At 34.4% G+C, this 22,046-nt stretch overlaps 1 pseudogene; it reads right to left on the bottom strand.

The window, feature by feature from the left end:
• Nucleotides 1-20,719: 20,719 nt before the first annotated feature.
• LOC114212486 (ORM1-like protein 2 pseudogene) lies at nt 20,720-21,230 on the bottom strand (annotated as a pseudogene).
• Nucleotides 21,231-22,046: the final 816 nt, after the last annotated feature.

The raw sequence follows: 22,046 nt of genomic DNA, 5'->3' as shown, positions 1-22,046 counted from the left end.
TACCATAGGTTATTAATTACCCCTCTCGTTCCCCTACATTCTGTCCAAACCTTTGAAATAGTCCCTTTGTAAATAAAACCTCTTTAATTTATCCTAATTCGTCTCTGTGCTGTCCTTTCAAGTTGAAACCTTACTGTTCCATCTCCTAATATAGATATTAAATAACAGAAACAATAATGAATTACCTTCTTTTTTTAAAAAGATTTTATTTATTTATTTGACAGGGAGAAAGAGAGCACAAGCAGGGGGAGCAACAGGCAAAGGGAGGGAGAAGCAGGCTTCCCCACTGAGCAAGGAGCCCAACTCTGGGTTCAATCCCAGGGCCCTGGGATCATGACCTGAGCTGAAGGCTGACACTAACCCGACTGAGCCACCCAAGTGCCCCACTGAATTACCTTCTAAAACTAAAATAAGTTTCTCATTTGAGACTTCATTATAATTACTGAACTTAATACCTTTTCTTCAAACTCATTAGCTTTCTCTCACCCACTTCCAATGTATGGGCAATTGGCAGCAGATTCTAAAGATATCATCCCTCCTTAGATGAATATCTTTGAAGACAGAAAATGTAGACTTCATTGTAAGATCTAGTTAGATAGCAAAGCCTAACAGAATTGTCAGTATCATAAGGAGTATTATAATGGAGACATACTCAAAATGGAAAATGTGAGGTCACATGGGGACAACCAGAAACAATCACAAGTTTTATATATCACTAAAGGGAAAGTTTTTGCTTATTTATGGTGCCATTGTTTATCCCGACATGTCTACATACTTAATATTAGGTGTGTAATATAGGATTTTCTTTTAATTAAAGTTTCTTACCATAGATTTGTGTTTGACCCATATTTTATGTTGCTTAAATTTCTTAACATAATTGTGTGTTTGTCCCATGTTTTAGACATTACAAATGCTGCTGGGAAATGGGATATATACAACTGGCAATGTTTCATAAAACATTATTTAGGGAAACTCATGAAAATTGTCACAAATGGATGTACCACAATTTCAAGTATTCCTGCAACCTGACCACTTCATAAATGTCCCTCTACCAGTCAAGAACTCAGATTAAACTTTTTAAGTCATGCAAAAGAGTGACAAATTGGTCTCTGTCCACCAGAAGTCCACAGTCTGTGATTACTAGTCAGTAATCACAGATTGCCATCCAGTTTCTCATCTAGATTCAATCTCTAGCTACAGGTTACTGAGAAATCACCTGAGAGATATATTGAAAAGATATTATTGATGGATATTCATTCTAAAAGCTTCAAAATCATGCTAAGTTAATCCCTTTCTATTGGGTTTATTTTTCATCCATTCAATTACTAACCAGTACTTACTGAGTGCCTATCTTGTGAAAGGCAGTGTTCTTGGCATGAACCAAGAATGAGTGCAAGGCAAAATAAACATAATTTGTAGGGCTTTTTTCCTCCTGCTTTTACTTATTTTTTTTTTCCAGATGGAATTTTAGAAATATTTTTATCTGATGTAAGAATAGACAACAGATATATTAATAAAAAATCACAAGTAAGGGGCACCTGGGTGGCTCAATCGGTTAAGCAGCTGCCTTCAGCTCAGGTCATGATCCCAGGGTCCTGGGATCAAGCCCACATCGGGCTGCCTGCTCAGCGGGAAGCCTGTTTCTCCCTCTCCCTCTGCCTGCCTGCCACTCCCCCTGCTTATGCTCTCTCTCTCACTATCTCTGTCTCTGTGTCAAATAAAAATAAATAAAATCTTTTAAAGAAAATCAAAAGTAAATCAGAAACATTATTTTATATGTAAACATTTTGCCAGTGACAAGGGTGTCATCAGAAATTCACAGAGAAGAAAAAATTATGGAGGAAATGACATTGAAATAATTGGTTAGTAACTGAACAGAAAAAAATATCTCTTCAACTCAACATTGTGAAGTAATATAGAGTACTTCCAAAATCAAACAGAAAAATCAAAAGAAAGAACAATAGTAATCAACATCCCTAAGAAGTGTTTACAAAGTTAATGGAAAAAAAATACCTAGAAAAAAGAAAATGAATTGGAAGATTTGACTACATAGAAATGTGAACATTTCTCTGACAATATAAAAAAAATTACCAAAATTATAAGGTAAACAACAGATTAGAAAATGTACTTATAGCAAGTATTTAACAGTTTAATCATATAAATAACCTACAAATTGATGAGAGAAATAGTAAGACATTAAAAGTTCAACTGTCAGGGGCACCTGGGTGGCTCAGTTGGTTAAGTGACTGCCTTCAGCTCAGGTCATGATCCCAAGGCCTGGGATCGAGTCCCACATCGGGCTCCCAGCTCAGTGGGGAGCCTGCTTCTCCTTCTGCCCCTCTCTCCTCTCATGCTGTTTCTCTCTCTCTCTCTCTCTTAAATAAATAAATAAAATCTTAAAAAAAAAAGTTCAACTGTCAAAGGACATGAACAAATAACTCACAAAAGAGAAAATTAACTATACACATTAGTGGTAGTAGAAAATACTATCTTACAGAAAGTGATCTGGTAATATGTATCAAAATGATAAAATATCTGGGACACCTGGGTGGCAGCCGATTCTTGTTATCAGCTCAGGTCATGATCTCAGCGTTGTGAGTTCAAGCCCTGTGGTGGGCTCTGACGCTAAGTGAGGAGTCTGCTTAAGACTCTCTCCCTCTCCCTTTGCCTTTGCCTCTCCCTGCCAAACACACACTCTCTCTCCCTCTCTCTCAAATAAATAAATTCTTGGGGCACCTGGGTGGCTCAGTCATTAAGCGTCTGCCTTCACCTCAGGTCATGATCTCAGGGTCCTGGGGTCAAGCCCCGCATTGGGCTCTCTGCTCAGCAGGAAGCCTGCTTCTCCCTCTCCCACTCCCCCCGCTTGTGTTCTCTCTCTTGCTGTATCTCTATCTGTCAAATAAATAAATAAATAAGCCTTCAAATAAATAAATCCTTTAAAAATGAGAAAATATTCACCAACTTTATAAAATTATCTCAACGAAATAATGTTAATTCCAGCAAAGATGTACATATATTATATATAGAAATTTGAAGACTATCTAAATGATCAGTGATACAGAAATAGTTAAACTATGGTACCTAAACTCAATGATTATCCAACTATTTTACAGGATGACTTACAAAGACTGTGTAATGACATGAAAAGCAATTATGACTAATTAAAGTAAGCTGTTTAGCACTTATGTAACATGATTGCAATTATGTCAGAAGAAATTATACACAGAAGAAAATAATTAAAATGACAGATATTCAAGCAGCAAAAATTATTTGGCCAGGAACTCTGTATGATTGATATATAGCTTTTCCTGATTTTTATTTTTTTTCTAGGCATTTAATATTTGAATTATGAAACACTTCAAATAAATACATCAAATAGACATTTGGCAGCTTTGTCCATCTAAATTCTTCTGGGAACAATAAGTCTACAAAAATGTACCATTATCAGAATGAACTGTCAAAGCATTAAATTATATAAATTAATTATTATGTAATAACATTCCACTCCATCATAATTCATAAATACTGTAGTAGTTCTCATTTTGTTATTTTAATGCCTCATAAAATCTTCTCCTGTTGAAACTTTGAAAGAATTAAAAAGATTGATAAACCACTGGCCAGATTATCCAAAAGAAAAGAGAAAGGACCCAAATTAATAAAATTATGAATGAAAGGGGAGAGATCACACTAACACCAAGGAAATAGAAACAATTATTAGAAATTATAATCAACAGCTATATGCCAATAAATTGAGCAACCTGGATGAAATGGATGCCTTCCTGGAAACCTATAAACGGCCAAGACTGAAACAGGAAGATATTGACAACCTGAATAGGCCAATAACCAGTAACGAGATTGAAGCTCCCAAAAACAAGAGTCCAGGGCCTGATGGATTCCCTGGGGAATTCTACCAAATATTCAAAGAAGAAATAATACCTGTTCTCTGAAGCTGTTTCAAAAAATAGAAACAGAAGGAAAGCTTCCAGACTCATTCTATGAGGTCAGCATTACCTTAATCCCCAAACCAGGCAAAGACCCCATCAAAAAGGAGAATTTCAGACCAATATCCCTGATGAATATGAATTCCAAAATTCTCAACAAAATCCTAGCTAATAGGATCCAACAATACATTAAAAGGATCATCCACCATGACCAAGTGGGATTTATCCCTGGGATGCAATGGTGGTTCAACATTCGCAAATCAATCAATGTGATAGAACACATTAATAAGAGGGGAGAGAAGAACCATATGGTCCTCTCAATTGATGCAGAAAAAGCATTTGACAAAATACAGCATCCTTTCCTGATTAAAACTCTTCAGAGTATAGGGATAGAGGGAACATTCCTCAAGTTCATAAAATCCATCTATGAAAAACCCACAGCGAATATCATCCTCAATGGGGAAAAGATGAGAGCCTATCCCTTAAGATCAGGAAGACGACAAGGATGCCTACTCTCGCCACTATTGTTCAACATGGTACTAGAAGTCCTAGCAACAGCAGACAACAAAAAGAAATAAAAGGTATTCAAATTGGCAAAGAAGAAGTCAAACTCTCTCTCTTCACAGATGACATGACACTTTATGTGGAAAACCCAAAAGACTCCACCCCCAAATTACTAGAACTCATACAGCAATTCAGTAATGTGGCAGGACACAGATCAATGCACAGAAATCTTACACACTAACAATGCAACCGTAGAAAGAGAAATTAGAGAAATGATTCCATTTACAATAACACCAAAAACCATAAGATACCTCGGAATAAACCTAACCAAAGAGGTAAAGGATCTATACTCTAGGAACTACAGAACACTCATGAAAGAAATTGAAGAAGACACATATAAATGGAAAAACATTCCATGCTCATGGATTGGAAGAATAAACATTGTTAAAATGTCTATGCTACCCAGAGCAATCTATACCTTCAACACCAACCCGATCAAAATTCCAACAAATTTTTTCAAAGTGCTGGAACAAACAATCCTAAAATTTATATGGAATCAGAAAAGACCCTGAATTGCCAAGGAAATGTTGAAAAAGAAAAACAAAGCTCGGGGCATCACTTTGCCGGATTTCAAGCTATATTACAAGTGATCACCAAGACAGCATGGTACTGGCAGAAAAACAGACATATAGACCAATGGAACAGAATAGAGAGCCCACATAGGGACCCTCAACTCTATGGTCAAATAATCTTCAACAAAGCAGGAAAAAATATGCAATGGTGAAAAAATATTAAGAATTTCAAGTAGATGACTTTAGAGTCCTGCTAAACACAGACTCTATGTGATTGCATAGGTCCATGACCATGAAACTGGCTCTGGTAATAGATTTTTTATCAAGTACCTTTAACAGATAGAGGAAATTTCCTTTTATATGCCGACTTTAGTTTTTGTGTGTATGTGGGGGTGGGGTTTTTTAAATCATAAATTGATGTTGGATTTTGTGAAGTGCTTTTTCTGTGTCCATTAACATGATCATGTAATGTTTTTTGCCCTTAATTAATGTTCAAATATTAAATCAATCTTTCATTCATAGAATATATCCAAAAATAAAACCCAGGCATATTAATTCATTTGTATTTTGCTATATTTGAGAAGTTAATACCTTTTTAAGAATATTAATATCTATGTCCATGAAGGATATTAGTCTGTAGTTTTCTTTTGTTGCCTTTGTCTGGCTCTTATGTCAGGGTAGACTGAGTTGAGATTGACTGGAACATTGTTCCTTCCTCTACTGTTTCTTGAGAAAGTTTGCATTTGGTATTATTTTTATTTAAATATTTGATAGAACTGACTAATAAAGCCAGTCTAGGCCTGGACATTTCTTTATGAAAAGATTTTTAATACCTAATTCAATATCTGTACTTCTTGTAGATCAAATCAGATTTTATCTCTTATAGAGTCCATTCCAGTAATTTGTATTTTTCTAGAAATTTGTGTTTCTTCTAAGCTGTCTAACTTGGTACCTTTTTATAATATTCCCTTACAATCTTTTTAAATTTTTGTAGAATTAACAGTGATGCCATTTATGATTTTGTTATTTTGAGCTTTCTTTCTTTCTTCCTTTCTTTCTTTGCAATCCTAACTAAAGGGTTTTTGAATCATGTTGGTCTTTTCAAAGAACCCATTTTTGGTTTCACTAATTTTCTCTATTGTTCTGTTTTCTATTTCATTAATTTCCACAATAATCTTTATTATTTCTTCCTTCTATTTATTTTGGGGATAGTTCTTCTTTTTCTGTATTTTTATATACTATATTTTTTTACTTCTATATTTCTCTATATTCCATATTATTTTTCTATATTATATTTAGCTTGAATATCTTTAAGATTAAGGTGAACGTTTGTATTATTGATTTAAGACCTTTCTTTTTTTCTAATGTAGGTATTTAGAACCTTAAACTTTCCTCTAAGCATTGCATTAACTGCATCCTATAAATTTTGATATGTTGTATTGTTGTTTCCATCCATTTCAAACTACTTTTAATTTTCATTGTTACTTCCTCTTTCACCCCTGAGTTATATAGAAGTTCGTTTAACTTAGAAATATGTGGGAGTTTCTAAGATTTTTTCTGTGTGGAGATCCAATCAAATTCCAGGTGGCCAGAGAGCATATTTATAATTTCAACATTTTTAAATTGAGATTTGTTTTGTGGTACACCAAATGGCCTACCGTGGAGAATGCCACATGTGCATTTAAAAATAATGTGCATTCTGTAGACATTGGGTAGATATATAAGTTGAGCTGCTTGATAATGTTGTTCCAGTCTTCTTTAAACTTGGTGATTTTCTAACTGTTCTATTAATTATTAAAAATAAAGTATTTATATCTCCAATTATGATTGTTGTGTCTTTCTTTTCAATTTTGTCACATTTTGCTTTATGTACTTAGGGTTCTATTGTTAGATGCATATACATCTCCCTGACTCCATTGTCCCTTTCATCATTTTAAATGTCCTTCTTTTTCTTCAGTAATATTTCTCATAAAGTCTATTTAGTATGATGTTAATGTAATGACTAGCTCTCGTACGGTTACTTGTTTGCATGGTATGACTTGTTCTATTCTTTTACTCCCCACCTATTCATGTCTTTAAATTTAAGATGTCTCTTATTGACAGCTTATAGTTGTGTCTTGCATTTTTATCCAGTCTGACAATTGTCTTCTGAGTAGTGTGTTTGTCCATTCACATTAAAATAATATTGACATGTTAGGATATATGTCTGCATTTTCTCTTTGTTTTCTATACATCTCAAGTCTTTTTTGATTCAATATATTTTGTTTAGTGTCTAATTTTGTGTTGAGTCTGTGTTTGTACTATTTTAATTCCTCTGTTAATTTTTTACTATATTTTTAAGTTATTTTCTTAGTGGCTGCTCTATGCATTTTAACTTTAACTCTATGCATTTAACTGGCAAAATATTTAAACTTTGTTCCAATATATCTCCTTTTCTTCTCTATTCCATAGTGTTAATATTATTATATCTATCACCTCTACATATGTTAAAACTCAGCATTACAATGTTGTAATTATTGCTTTATACAATTCTGTCTTTTGAAGAAGTTTTAAAAAGAAATGAAATATATTAATAGGATCTTGTATTTATCCACACATTTGTCATTTCTATAATCCCTCATTTTTCAGTGGATTTGAATTACTATTTGGTGTCACTTCCTTCCAGACTAAAAGACTTTCTTTAGTGCTTCTTGTAAGATACATATGTTGGCAACTAATTCTCTCCATCTTTGTTTATTTTGGTTTTCATTATTGTGTCTTCATTTTTGAAGAGCAACATCGCTATGTACAAAATTATCTTGACAGTTTTTTTCCTTCAACACTTTGAATATGGCATCCCACTGACTTCAGACTTCTTTTGCTTTTAATGTGAAGTTAGCCATTAAATTTTTAGTTATTACCCTGAACTTGATGAAACATTTTTCTCTTGCTTCTCTCAAAATTTTCTCATTTCTCAACAGATTGACTATGATGTATCTGGGTCTATAACTATGTCTACTTTTCTTGGATTCTGTTGTACTTCTTGACTCTGTAAATAAACAATGTTCATCAAATATAGACAATCTGCAGGCATTATTTCTTGAAATGTTATTTCTAACTATCTCTTCTCCTCTTTCTGGGACTCCCATTATATGGTATGCTTTATGTTCTCCCACAGTTCTCTGAGGTTCTGTTCATTTTCTTCAATTATTTTTCTGTCTTCAGGATGGATAGCTTCTATTGGTCTATGTTCAAGTTCACTGATTCTCTTTTCTTCCATATCAAATCTGCTGTTGAATTCCATTAGTAAAATTTTCAATCCACTTACTATATTTTTTAACTACAGGATTTCCTTTTTTTAAATAATTTCCAACTCCTCATATTTTGTTAAATCATTCTTATCATAGTTCACTTTCATTCTATAGACATGATTTTGTTTAGGTCATTGAATATTGTTATCAGAGTTGCTTAAAGTCTTTGTAAGCTAAATGCGAAATCTCAGGAAATTCAGAGAAAGTTTCACTTGACTTTTTCTGGGTATGGAATATGATTTGCACATCTTGCACATCTTGCACATCTTCTAATTTCTTATTGAGTACTGGAAATTTTACATAATATATGATAGCAACTCTAGATTATTATTTTACTGAGAGTTGTTATTGTTGATTGATAACTAGCCTGAACTAAATCTGTGAAGTGTATCTCATTATCTCTACTAATTTTTTTCTTGCTTTTATTTTTAATCCTGGTTTCCCAGGAATCACTGAGTATTCATATAGTTTACTGTTAATGCAAAGATTTTTCACAGGTTGTACTCAAAGACCTCATAAGGCTATCTATTCTTCTGGTGGATCTGTGTGTGGCCTAGAGAGTACATTTGAAGTTCAGGCCAGTTTCAAGCATCCTCCAGCTTTTACTTTCTACCAAGCTCTCTGGAACCTTCCATATGCATGTGACATTCTATTAGCCCAGGAATGTATGGAGGACTTGGACCCATTTCTGTCTCTGCTGCACATGAACACAGCCTCTGGTTAATCTGAGATATGTGGAGAACTTATCAAACCCTATGACTTGCACTTCCTAGAAACCCCTATTAAATTCCCAGCAAATCCACTAGTCCCGTGTTTACCCCCAAAGGGGACCACAACCTCTGGCTAGCAGAGCTCCTTGTCCTGCCTGTTCATCTGGGAAACTGAATCATTTACTCTAAGTGTCTCATCAGCAATGAACTTAAACATGGCTCTAACTACAGTGTAGGATTTTTGTTGTTGTTGCTGTTTTTGGAAAACTCTGAATTCCTCTTTTTAATGGATTGTATGAAGTTTGGAACAACTATTGAGACATGGATTCTCGACTCAAAAAGTCTGAATTTTCACCCCAGTGCAACCATTCCTAACCTTGAAACAACACTTAAAAGCCTATACCCCTATAAAATGGAGTTGACAATAATAGTGTCTAAAAGGTTGAAATGAAGTTTTAATTAAATAATATATCTAAAGCACTTGGCACAGTACCTGGTATGTAGTTACTAAGCACCCACTAAAGATGATAAAACCCTTGGTTATGAGTAATTTGGGTCATATCACTTCCCTGGTCTTGATTTTGCTCTTTTGATGTCATCCCAGTAGTATTCAGCCTGCATGAAATTTTTGGTTTCGGGGAGGTTTGTTTTCCCTAAGCTAATTCCCACTGGGCAGGTTATTTTCCTGATACCAATGTTAATATATCATTTGAAAAAAGAAAGTATTGCTGTCTGCAATTGCTGAAAGTTCAATTAACAGAGTATTTAGTTTAGTGCTTTATCTACATGTAGTTCATCAACTGTATTTCTATCACTTTTATGCTAGTACTTCTTTTTTTCACTTTATGGCTATATTTGCACTAATATGCACAACCCCAAAACTACAGAAGTTAGGTCTATCCATCACAGACTGCTTGAATGTTTGTGAACATCCACTGTGCTATGCCACTGAAGAGGGAAGGACTAAGGTGAATATACTCTTGTCTGTACTAAAAGATTTCTCTGAGACTCTCCTCCATTCCTTTATTCTATAAAGTTTGTTCCTTTTTATTTATTTCCTGATGTTTGATACAAATATGTGTATGATTCAGGATCCATTTTCTCTTGGAGCTAAGCCTAGTCTATCTAACATAGGGCTTTGCTGTTTAACTGTTTCATATTTAGTACATGTGTGTTTATTTATATTTGTTAGAAGAATTCAACCACTTACCAGAATACTGGGTGATGGAGTGGGAAAAAAATCAAGTACAGCTAATCCAAATTTAAAACTTAATACTTGGTAGCATTTACCCATAAAGTTTCTCTCTTAAAATATATACAAATTAAGTAAATATCTTGTACGTGTTCTGGTGGCATTTATAATCCAACACAGATGCTCTGAATAGTAATTTATATTTGTTGAGTGCTTACATGCCCCAGGGATTATTATTCTAAGTGCTTTGTATATACTATCTTCAAAGTCACAACAACCCTATGACTTTGGTACCATTATTATACCAATTTTACAGGTAAGAGAATTATGCCCCAGCAAGATTAAGTATCTTGCCCAAGGAAGAATTAAAAAGAAAAAATCAAGCAAATTTGATCCCAAAGCCTTGGCTCTTACCTGCCATGCTGAATTCCATTCGACAATAATTGTCAACATTTACAGAATACATACTATCTCTTCCTAATACCATACAGGTATAACTCCTTTAATCATAACCACAGGCCTAGAAAGCTATATTATGATACTCATTTTAAAGATAAGGAAAATTAGAACAGAAAAATTAAGAATCCCCACAGGCCATGTGATAGGAATTGGTAAACTCGAAGTTATAAACAAAGTATACTCAATCCAAAGTATGGAAGCACCTCACAGCACCTGATTCTTACAACCTGTGTGTTTAGATAAGGATTCAAGAAAAGTTTTCAAATTTTTTTCCACTACCCTTTTGCCAGAATATCCCACAGGATGATGGGAGGGGTGACTGAATGGTTTTCATCTCATGTGTTATCTTCTATACACATGATGAATAACCCAAGCAGAAGCCACTTACTCATTTGCACGTGCTGTGCACAGGCTGGCAAAAGAAAAGTGAACCAAAGAAGCTGCTTCATTAGCTTTGTCTTGGAGAGACAACAGAATGAATGCAACTCGATGAAGTAAAAATATATATACTGCTTATACAAATGGAAATTATTTTGATCAATTGAGCTATTTATGCACTTGTTCACAAATAATTAATCTAATCAAAAGCATTAATTACTGAATGAGATTATAAAATCAAAATACCAAAAACTTCCCCTTGTAAAACTGAAAATGTACTAGAAGAAAAAGTACTACCAATGATGATCTAATTAAGTTACTATCTTCCAGTGAAGTTTAACAAGGGTAACAATGAAGTGTGATAGAGGCTGAAAATTCCAATGCTTCTATCTAAAAATGAATTCTTCAGCTTTATCATTTGAAACTATCTATGATCACTTTTAGCCTTACTCAGAAAAGGAAAAAAAAAACATGTTATTTAAGTTCTATTTGTCTGCATTTAGTATTTGTAAAAACATGAGTAAATAAACTAGCTAGAGAAAAATACAAATTCATATTATGTCCATAAAATATTAAACAGCGTGTCTATATCCACTATAGTTTTGTATATTTTTAGAACACTGTCTTAAGTAGCTTGGAAAAGTGCTCAAGAATAAGTGAAACCTTAAATTTTCTAAAAAAGAGTGTTTAAGAGCAAATACTGGCTACCCATCATACGTATAAATCTTCCCAAAAATCTAAAAATAGGAATGTGTTAAACAGAATGCACAAAGACAGAGAACGGCTCATCAAACTTTCCCAGCTAGGAAAATGTGGCTTTCCCATACATCATTCAATGAAAAACAGATGGTAGCAAGTTGGTTGCCAGAAAGAAAGGAAAGATATAGAGCATGTTATAATTATGAGCTTCAGATAAACGAAGGGAGAAAGCATATATTAAAACAAAAAGGCATAGTTTCTTCCATGAAAACTCTCTCTCCTGAGTAGGACAAACTAAGGATAAAATGACATACTTTTTAGAAACATTAAGTACATATGGAATGGACACTTTATCATCTGGAACCCACTCCCACCCCCTTCTTTTGGTTATAACATGCCAAATCTTTTGCCACTCCTGATACTTGTGGTTCAGAGATCCCTTTCGGTTCTGGGGATCAGTGCTGTGATTCATGTTGGTTCAGTCTAAGTCTTATGACCAAATCAGGTCAAGTCAGGGATGGGCATGTCTCTCAAACTGGTCCAATTTAGAGTAAATTCTAGAGTTTTCACTAAAACTATCTGAAAGAGATATGTTCTTTTTCTCTGGAGTTGAGTATAGGAGACTACAAGTCTAAAGCTTCTGACAGTCATAGTGATACCACATGAAAGTAGAATGAAACAAACTATACAGAAGAGCAGGCTGATAAGATAGATGGTAGGTCCTGATGACAACAATTCAGCCCCTTCATCAAACTGCTCCTGAATCAGATGTTCCTCTGGAATTTTGAGTCATGTGAACCAATAAGCTTCCCTTTTATCTTAACCCAGTTTGGGTTGGATTTACTATCTATTGATCCTAGAAAAGCCCTTAATAATCAAACTTCAATTTCAGGAACAATGTTGAATAAACAAAAACCAGAGCCACTGCAGTTTACAAAGCAACTTTTCCACATTCATTGTCATAATTCTGTTAAGTATTACTACAATTCCCATTTTATAGATGAGGATAAATGGTGTTTTAGTTTGGGTAGGCTGCTGAAAGAAAATACCACTTTCTGATAGAAGAAATACACTGGGTATCTTATAGACAACAGAAATGTATTTCTCAAAGTTCTGAAGGCTAGAAGTCTAACATCAGAGAGCCAGTATGATCGAGTTGAAAGCCCTCTTTCTGCTCATAGACTTCTTGTTGTATATTCACATGGGGGAACGGGAGCTAGCAAACTCTCTGAGGCCTTTTTTTCTTTTATTGAAGTATAATTAACATATAGCATTATATTAGTTTCAAGTGTATAATATAATGATTCAACAATTCTATACATTACTCAGTGTTCATCACTATAAGTGTACTCTTAATCTCCTTTATCTATTTCACCCAACTTCCCCTCCCCTGCCCAGGTCCCCTCTAGCAACCACTGGTTTGTTCTTTATATTTAATACTCTGGTTTTTTGTTTGTTTGTCTTTGTTTATTTGTTTTGTTTCTTAAATTCCACATATGAGTGAAATCCTCTGGTACATGTCTTTCTCTGTTTGACTTATTTCACTTAGCATTATAACCACTAGATCTACCCATATTGTTGCAAAGGCAAGATCTCATTATTTTTTATGACTGATATTCCACTGCAAGCGCGTGTGTGTGTATCAATTTTCTTTATCCATTCATCTATCAATAGACACTTGGGTTGCTTCCATATCTTGGTGATTGTAAATAATGTTGCAATAAACATAGGTGTGCATATATCGTTTTGAATTAGTGTTTTCATTTTCTTTGGGTAAATATCCAGTAGTGGAATTACTACATCATATGGCATTTCTATTTTTAACTTTTTGAGGAACCTCCATACTGTATTCCACAGTGGCTACCCCAATTTGCATTCCCACTAACAATTTGCAAGAATTCCTTTTTTTTCCACATCCTCACAAATACTTGTTATTTCTTGTGATTTTACACATTCTGACAGATATGAGGTAATATCTCACTGTGGTTTTGATTTGCATTGCCCTAATGATTAGAAACACTGAGCATCTTTTCACGTGTCTGTTGACCATCTGTTTATCTTCTTCAGAAAAGTGTCTGTTTAGGGCACCTGGGTGGCTCAGATGGTTAAGCATCTGCCTTCGGCTCAGGTCATGATCCCAGGGTCCTGGGATCAAGTCCCACATCGGGCTCCCTGCTCCTTGGGAGCCTGCTTCTCCGTCTGCTTCTCTCTCTCTCTCTCCCTCTCTCTCTCCCTCTGTCTCTCATGAATAAATAAATAAAATCTTTTAAAAAAAAAGAAAAGTGTCTGTTTAGGTCCTTTGCCTATTTTTAATTCAGGTTATTTGTTTTTCTGGTGTTGAGTTGTATAAGTTCTTTATATTTTTGGTCAGATATTAACCCCTTACTGGATATATCATTTGCAAATATCTTCTCCCATTCAGTACGTTGCCTTCTGATTTTGTTGATAGTTTCCTTCACTGTGCAAAAGCTTTATATTTTGTTATAGAACTAGAACAAATAATACTAAAATTTTATGGAACCACAAAAAAAAGAGCCAAAGTAATCTCAAGAAACAAGAACAAAGCTGGAGGTATCACAATCCCAGATTTCAAGATATGCTACAAACCTGCAGTAAACAAAACAGGATGGTACTGGCACAAAAATACACACATAGATCAATGAAACATAATGGAAAGCCCAGAAATACTCATACATATATGATCAATTGATCTACAACAAATGAGGAAAGACTATGCACTGGGGAAAAGACAGTCTCTCCAACAAATGGTGCTGAGAAAACTAGACCATGCAAAAGAATAAAAATGGATCACTTTCTTACACCATACAGAAAAACAAACTCAAAATTGATTAAAGACCTAAATGTGAAACCTGAAACCATAAAACTCCTAGAAAAAGACAGGCAATAATTTCTTTAACACTAGCTATAGAAACATTTTTCCAAAGATGTCTCTTCAGGCAAGGGAACCAAAAGCAAAATTAAAATATTGGGACTGCATCTCTGAGGACTCTTTTATAAGGGCACTAACTCAACAAGATAGCAGAACCTTCATGACCTAATAATCACCCAAAGACCCACCTCAGTCATTATGATTTCAACATATTAATGAGAGAGAACACAAGCATTCCAACCATAGCAAATGACTTTCCCAAGATCACATAGTTGGTAATTAGCAGCACCCAGGTTTTATGAATTAGATTGCATAATTTTCTACCTGTGCTTTTCAACCTCAGGTTAAAAAAAAAATTGGGGGGGTTCAGTGGTATGTCAAGTGGTAAAAAATAAAAACATAGTTTAAATGTAATATCTTTCTAGAACTTCAATTATATTCAAATATCTGAGCAAAAAGGTATGAGCAATATAACTTATAAATAGTTCTAAATAGATTTTTTTTTATTTTACACCCTAATACAGTATGTAATAATGCAAACATTTTTAGAATTCAAGTATGAAATCACAATAAAATGTGAGGCTTATAACTGGTCACTTGGCAGACCAAAATGGTAAGAGAGTTCTATCATTAGGAAGCACATAAAATGCAGTAGCATTTTAAACCTCAAACAAAAGGACAAAATTGATGGTTTACAAATAAATGAGGTTCCATGAGCAAAATCTATCACTTTTTTAATATTTAGACACAAAAATACTATAAATCCCAAGGAATGATTATAATAACTAAATAAATCCAGGACATTCTGAACAAACAGCAGAAGGCTGTACGAGTACACAATGTTCCAAGCAAACTAAGATTTCTATTATCATTTATGTACTATTGACCTAGATGTTGCAAAAATTAAGGTCACTAATAACTGTCCATAGAGACTTCCAAAATATTTTAACAGCACTTTTCAAGCAAATGTTTCTTTTCAAGCTAATACATAAAAAAATAAATATGGAGTAAAATTTTTTAAATTTCATTCACTATTTTTAACAGAAGTCTAATCTTCTTAAGGGTATGATAAGGTCAATAAGCCAAGGAGAATGTGGTAGACTAAATAATGGCTCCCCAAAGATGTCCATCTTCAAATCCCCAGTGAATATGTGGTATACATGGCAAAACAGACTTTTCAGATGTAATTAAGTTAAATATCTTGACATTATATATGAACCCAATGGTAACCACAAACCAAAAACCAATAACAGACACACACACAAAAGGAAGGGAATCCAAGCATAACACCACAAGGGAAAGCCATCAAACCACAAGGGAAGAGAACAAGGAAAGAAAAAAAAGGAACACAGAAGAACTACAAAACAACTAGAAAACAATTAACAAAATGACAGTAAGTATAAACCTATGAATAATTACTATAAATATAAATGGACAAAATGATCCAATCAAAAGACATAGGGTGATGATTAAAAAGAAACAAGACCCATCTATATTTTGCCTACAAGAGACTCACCTTAGACTTAAAGACACATGCAGACTGAAAGTGAAGGGATGAAAACAGATAGTCCATGCAAATGCAAATGAAAAAGAAAAAAAAAAAAGGTAGGGTGGAAATACTCATATAAGACAAAGTAGACTTTAAAACAAAGTCTATAGCAAGAGACAAAGAAGGGCACTACATAATGATAAAGTGAACAATCCAACAACAGGATATAACTGTTGTAAATGTCTATGCACCCAACATAGGATCACCTAATTATATAAAGCAAATATTAACAGACATAAAGGAAAAAAAAATAGTGTACAATTATAGTAGGAAATTTGACACTTCACTTACATCAGCAAATAGATCATCCAGGTACAAAAATCAACAAGGAAACAGTGGCTTTGAATGACACATTAAACAAGATGGACCTCACAAATATATACAAAACATTCCACCCCAAAACAGCAAAATACAAATTCTTTTCAAATGTGCATGGAACATTCTCCAGGACAGATCACATGTTAGGCCACAAAACAAGACTCAATAAATTTAAGAAGACTGAGAGCATATCAAGCACCTTTTCCAACCAAAATTGGTATGAAACCAGAAATCAATTACAGGACAAAAACTAAAACACACACACACACACACACACACACACACACACACAAATATATGGAGGCTAAACAGCATGTTACTAAACAACCAAGGGGTGAATGGAGAAATCAAAAAGGAAATTTAAAAAAAAATACATGGAGACAAATGAAAATGAAAACACAACAGTCCAAAATATTTGGAATGCAGCAAAGAGGGAAGTTTATAGTGATACGGGTCTACTTTAGGAAACAAACAAGCAAAAATCTCAAATAAGCAACATAATTGTATACCTAAAGGAACTAGAAAAGCTAGTAGAAGGAAGGAAATGATAATAAGTAGAGTAGAAATAAATGAAATAGATACAGAAAGGAAGAAAGAAGGAAAGAAAGAAATCAAGAGCTGGAAAGATAAACCAAACCAATAAAACTTTAGCCAGACTCATCAAGGAAAAAAAAAAAGGATGAAGGACTCAACTAAGTCAAGTCAGAAATGGAGAAGATAACAACGGGCACCACAGATACACAAAGAATTATTGGAGAATATTATGAAAAATCATATGCCAGCAAACTGGACAACCACAAAGAAGTGGATAATTTCCTAGAGACATATGACCTTCAAAAATTGAACTAGGAATGAGTAGAAAATCTGAACAGACCAATTACTGGTGACAAAATCAAATCAGGAATAAAACAAAATTCCCAAAAAACAACAGTCCAGAACCAGATAGGCTCACAAGTAAATTCTATCAGATCAAGCCCCACTTTGGGCTCCCTGCTCAGGGAGCCTGCTTCTCCCTCTCCCTCTGCCTGCTGTTCCCTCTGTGTTTACTCTCTCTCTCTAATAAATAAAATCTTAAAAAAGAAAAGACATCCAAATTGGTAAGAAAGAGGTAAAAACTGCCACTCTTTGCACATGAGATGATATATAAAACTGTAAGGACTCCAACAAAAAACTATTGAAACTGATAAATGAACTCAGTAAATTTTCAGGAAACAAAAATATATAGAAATTTATTGTATTTCTATAAACTAATAATGAAGTAGCAGAAAGAGAAGTTAAGAAAATGATCACATAAACAATGCACCAAAAAGATTTTAAAAAACTAGGAATAATATATTTGTTATATATATTATTTCACCAAAGAGGAGAAAGACCTATACTCTGGAAATAATAAGACATGAAAAAAACTGAAGATGACACAAACAACTGTAAAGATTTACCATGCTCAATGACTAGAAGAATTAATATTGCTAAAATGTCCATACTACCCAAAGCAATCTACAAATTCAATACAATCCTTATTAATATACCAATAGCATATTTCACAAAACTAGAACAAATATTCCTAAAATTTGTATGGAACTACAAAAGACCTCAAATAGCCAAAGCAATCTTGAGAAATAAGAATAAAGCTAGAGATATCACAACTTGAGATATCAAGATACACTACAAACTTGTAATAAAAAATATGGGGTGCCTGGGTGGCTCAGTAAGTTAAGCGTCTGCTTTTGGCTCAGGTCATGATCCCAGAGTCCCAGGATCAAGTCCCACATCAGGATCCCTGCTCAGCAGGGAGTCTGCTTCTCCCTCTGCCCTTCACCCCACTTATATTCTCTCTCTCGCTTGCTCGCTCGCTCTCAAATAAATACAATCTTAAAAAAAAAAAAGTATGTGGTACTGGCACAAATATAAACATAGATAAATGGAACATGATAGAAAGTCCAAAAGTAAATCCACAAATGTATGGTCAATTAATCTATAAACAAGGGAGGCAAGAGTATAAAATGTGGAAAAGACAGTCTTTTCAATAAATGGTATTGGGAAAATTGGACAGCTATATGTAAAAGAGCTATATACAAAAGAATGAAACTGGACCACTTTCTTACATCATACAGAAAAATAAACTCAAAATGGATTAAGCACCTAAATGTGATATCCAAAGCCATAGAATGCCTAAAAGAAAACAAGCAGTAATGTCTTGGACATTAGCCTCGGTAGCATATTTATGGATACATTTCCTCAGGCAACCGAAAGAAAAGCAAAGATAAACTATTGGTTTAAAAGAAAATAAATAGCTTTTGCACAATGAAGGAAACCACCAACTAAACAAAAAGGTAACCTAGTGAATGGGAGAAGATATTTGCAAATAATGTATCTGATAAGAAGTTAATATCCAAAATATACAAAGAACTTATGCAACTCAAAACCAGAAAAAAATAACCTGATTTAAAAATGGGTAGAAGACATGAAGAAGCATTTCCAAAGGCATAAATATGGCCAATAGATACATAAAAGATGTTCAACATCACTAATCATCATGGAAATGCAAATCAAAATCACAGTGTCACCTCACAACAGTCAGAATGGCTAGTATCAAAAAAAAAAAAAAAACCAAGAAATAACACATGTTGGTGAGGATTTGGAGAAAAGAGAACCCTTGTGCACTGTTGGTAGGAATGTAAATTAGTGTAACCACTGTGGAAAACAGTATGGAGATTCCTCAAAAAATTAAAAATAGAAATATCATATGAGCCAGTAATTCCACTACTGGGTATTTACACAAAGAAAGTAAAAACACTAATTCAAAATTGCAGCATTATTTACAATAGCCATGATGTAAAAGCAACCCAAGTGTCCATTAATCAATGATTGGATAAAGAAGAAGTGAAATATATAAATAATGGAATATTAGTCATTAAAAGGATGAAATCTTGACATTTGTGAAAACATGGGTAGATCCAGAGGTTATAACACTATGTGAAATAAATCAGGCAGGAAAAGACAAAGATGTGATTTCACCTATATGTGGAATCTAAAAAACAAAACAAATGAACAACAAAACAAATGAACAAACAAAACAAACAGACTCTTAAATAGAAAGAACAACTGGTGGTTGATAGAGGGGAAGCAGGTGGGAGGAATGGGCAAAATAAATAAAGGGGATTAAGAGTACAAACTTCAAGGTACAAAATAAATAAATCACAGGAATGAAAAGCACAAGATAGGGAATATAGTTAATACTATTATAATAATATTATTTGGTGATAGATTGTGACTATACTTATTGTGGTGAGCATTCAAAAAGGTATGGTAATGTCAAATCAATATGTTGTACAGCTGAAATTAATATAGCATTTATGTCACTTATACTTCAATTTAAAAAAAGAAAAAATATCTTGAGATGGGGAGATTATATTGAATTATTTGGGTGGACCAAATGTACCATGATCTTTATAAGAAACAGACAGGAAAGTTAAGTGCCAGAGAGGGAACTGATGACAGAAGCAGAGATCAGAGTTATGCAGGGCCACAAACCAAGAAGTGCAAGTGGCCCATAGAAGCTAAAAATGGCAAGAAAAAAGATTCTCCCCTAGAACTTCTACAAGAAACACAAACCTACCAATCAATTTTAGATATTGGACTCCAGAACTATCAGATAATAAATTTGTAGTTTGTAGTAATTTGTTACAATAACAATAGGAAACTAATACAGGGGAGCTGTATTTATATATTGTGACACCTTAGAAAAATAAAAGTATTAAAATAATGAGTGAGGCATGAAGATTTTCCATTTTGAAAGATTCCTAAAAGCCAAATATCCAATTGCTTCATAATCTGATCTGCCATTTCCCAGTAAACATTCAAAAATCTATTTTATTTCTATATGAAATAGAAAATTTCAAGTCAGAAAATACAATTTTTTTTGAAAAAAATTATCTTTATTAGAAAGAAAATACACAGCAAAACAGAGCTGGAAGGTGGTGCAGGTGGAAGATCTGGAAAAACTTAATCACCAAACAAACTGCTCAAACATGGCTTCCTGCTGTGAGGGAGAGTGATCTGGCCCTTATCTTTTCCACCTTTCCTGATTCAAAGAAATCTGCTCTTAGCAGGGCTGGGCCCAGGGAGCCCCGTTTTCCAATCTGTTATCTTCCTGGGAGTTTGGGAAAGGTTATATAGTTTTCGGGCTTTCAAGACACAGAAGACAATTTGGAGAAGGAAAGGATGTTACAGCCCTTTGGTCCAGTGTTATCCCCAGCGCCATCCCTCAGTATTTGTTGATGCCAAAGAGACGAACCCCATGGAATTGGGGTAACTTAGGCAGCAGTACGCTGAGCAATGAGGCTGTGTTGATAAGGAAGTGAGCAGCATCATATTTGGTGTAGAAGCTGGCCAGGAGGTAGAGTGCGATAGGAAAGATGCTGAGGAATTTGCGGGAAGAGGTAAATTGGAGCCTGTAGTCCATCTGTTCCCATTGTGTCAGTAGCCGAGCATTTCCTTGGTCAGGGGTCTCAAAGGGTGTCCCTTTCACCATATGTAAGAAGACATACATACCAAGTTATGGATGACGTTGGTCAGGGTCCAGACAACAAGAATGCTGAAGAAGGGGATGCTGAGTAGAACCACATGCAGCAGTCCTACCAAGATGATGTAGGCCAGCCAGATACCCTGGCTATTCATCACTCGAGTGTTGGGGTTTACTACGCTGTGTGCCACCCCCACATTCATCCTACCGCCATGGGGGATCAGGCAGGAATCCAACTCAATTTCCTCTAAACCTCTTTTTGCATTTGTTCCCCCAAGTTGTCTCCTGAATAGCCCAAATTCCCTGAACTCTATTGGGAATAAAAGAACTTCCCTGCTAGCTTCAGAAGCCGGTCCGACTCCCAGAAAATACAAATTTTAAGCAACTTTATAATAGCACCTAAAATATCAAATGCCCAGAAATAAATCCAGTAAAATATTTACAAAACTCTACATATGAAACTTTAAAACAATACTGAAAGAAATCAAAGAAAACCTACATAAGTAGGTAAATAATAACTGTATATTAGAATACTAGTATTATTATAATTCATCCTCAAATTAATCAAATGCAATCCAAATAAAAATACCAAGGATATTTAAAAGGTGATTTCAGAATTTATAAGGAAATGCAAAGGGCCAAGATAGCTCAGACAACCTTAAAATAGTAGGGTAAGCAGACTGCTCTTCTGAAAATCAAGACTTACAAGAAGAACAATGGAATAAACAGAGGCCCAGAAACAGACCCATACTTATATGGACTTGTCATTTATGATGATGGTTACTTTGCAGAGATCACGTAAATAAAAGGTATTAGGACAAATGGTTATCCATATGGAAAAAAAATATATGTTTTTAACGTGACCCCTGTCTAATGTGGGACACATAAGTCAGGGAAAATAGGTTTGTGCTAAAGTCAAAATCAATAGTGCTTTTATTTTTTTTTTAAGATTTTATTTATTTATTTTTGTGGGGGAAGAGAAAGACAGAAAGCCCACAAGAGGGGGGAGGGGCAGAGGG

This window comes from Eumetopias jubatus, unplaced genomic scaffold, assembly GCF_037043125.1.
Source record: "Eumetopias jubatus isolate StellerSeaLion01/CBP00866 unplaced genomic scaffold, mEumJub1_p1.0 scaffold_3, whole genome shotgun sequence".
NCBI lineage: Eukaryota > Metazoa > Chordata > Mammalia > Carnivora > Otariidae > Eumetopias > Eumetopias jubatus.
This window is presented reverse-complemented; position numbering and strand designations above follow the sequence as displayed.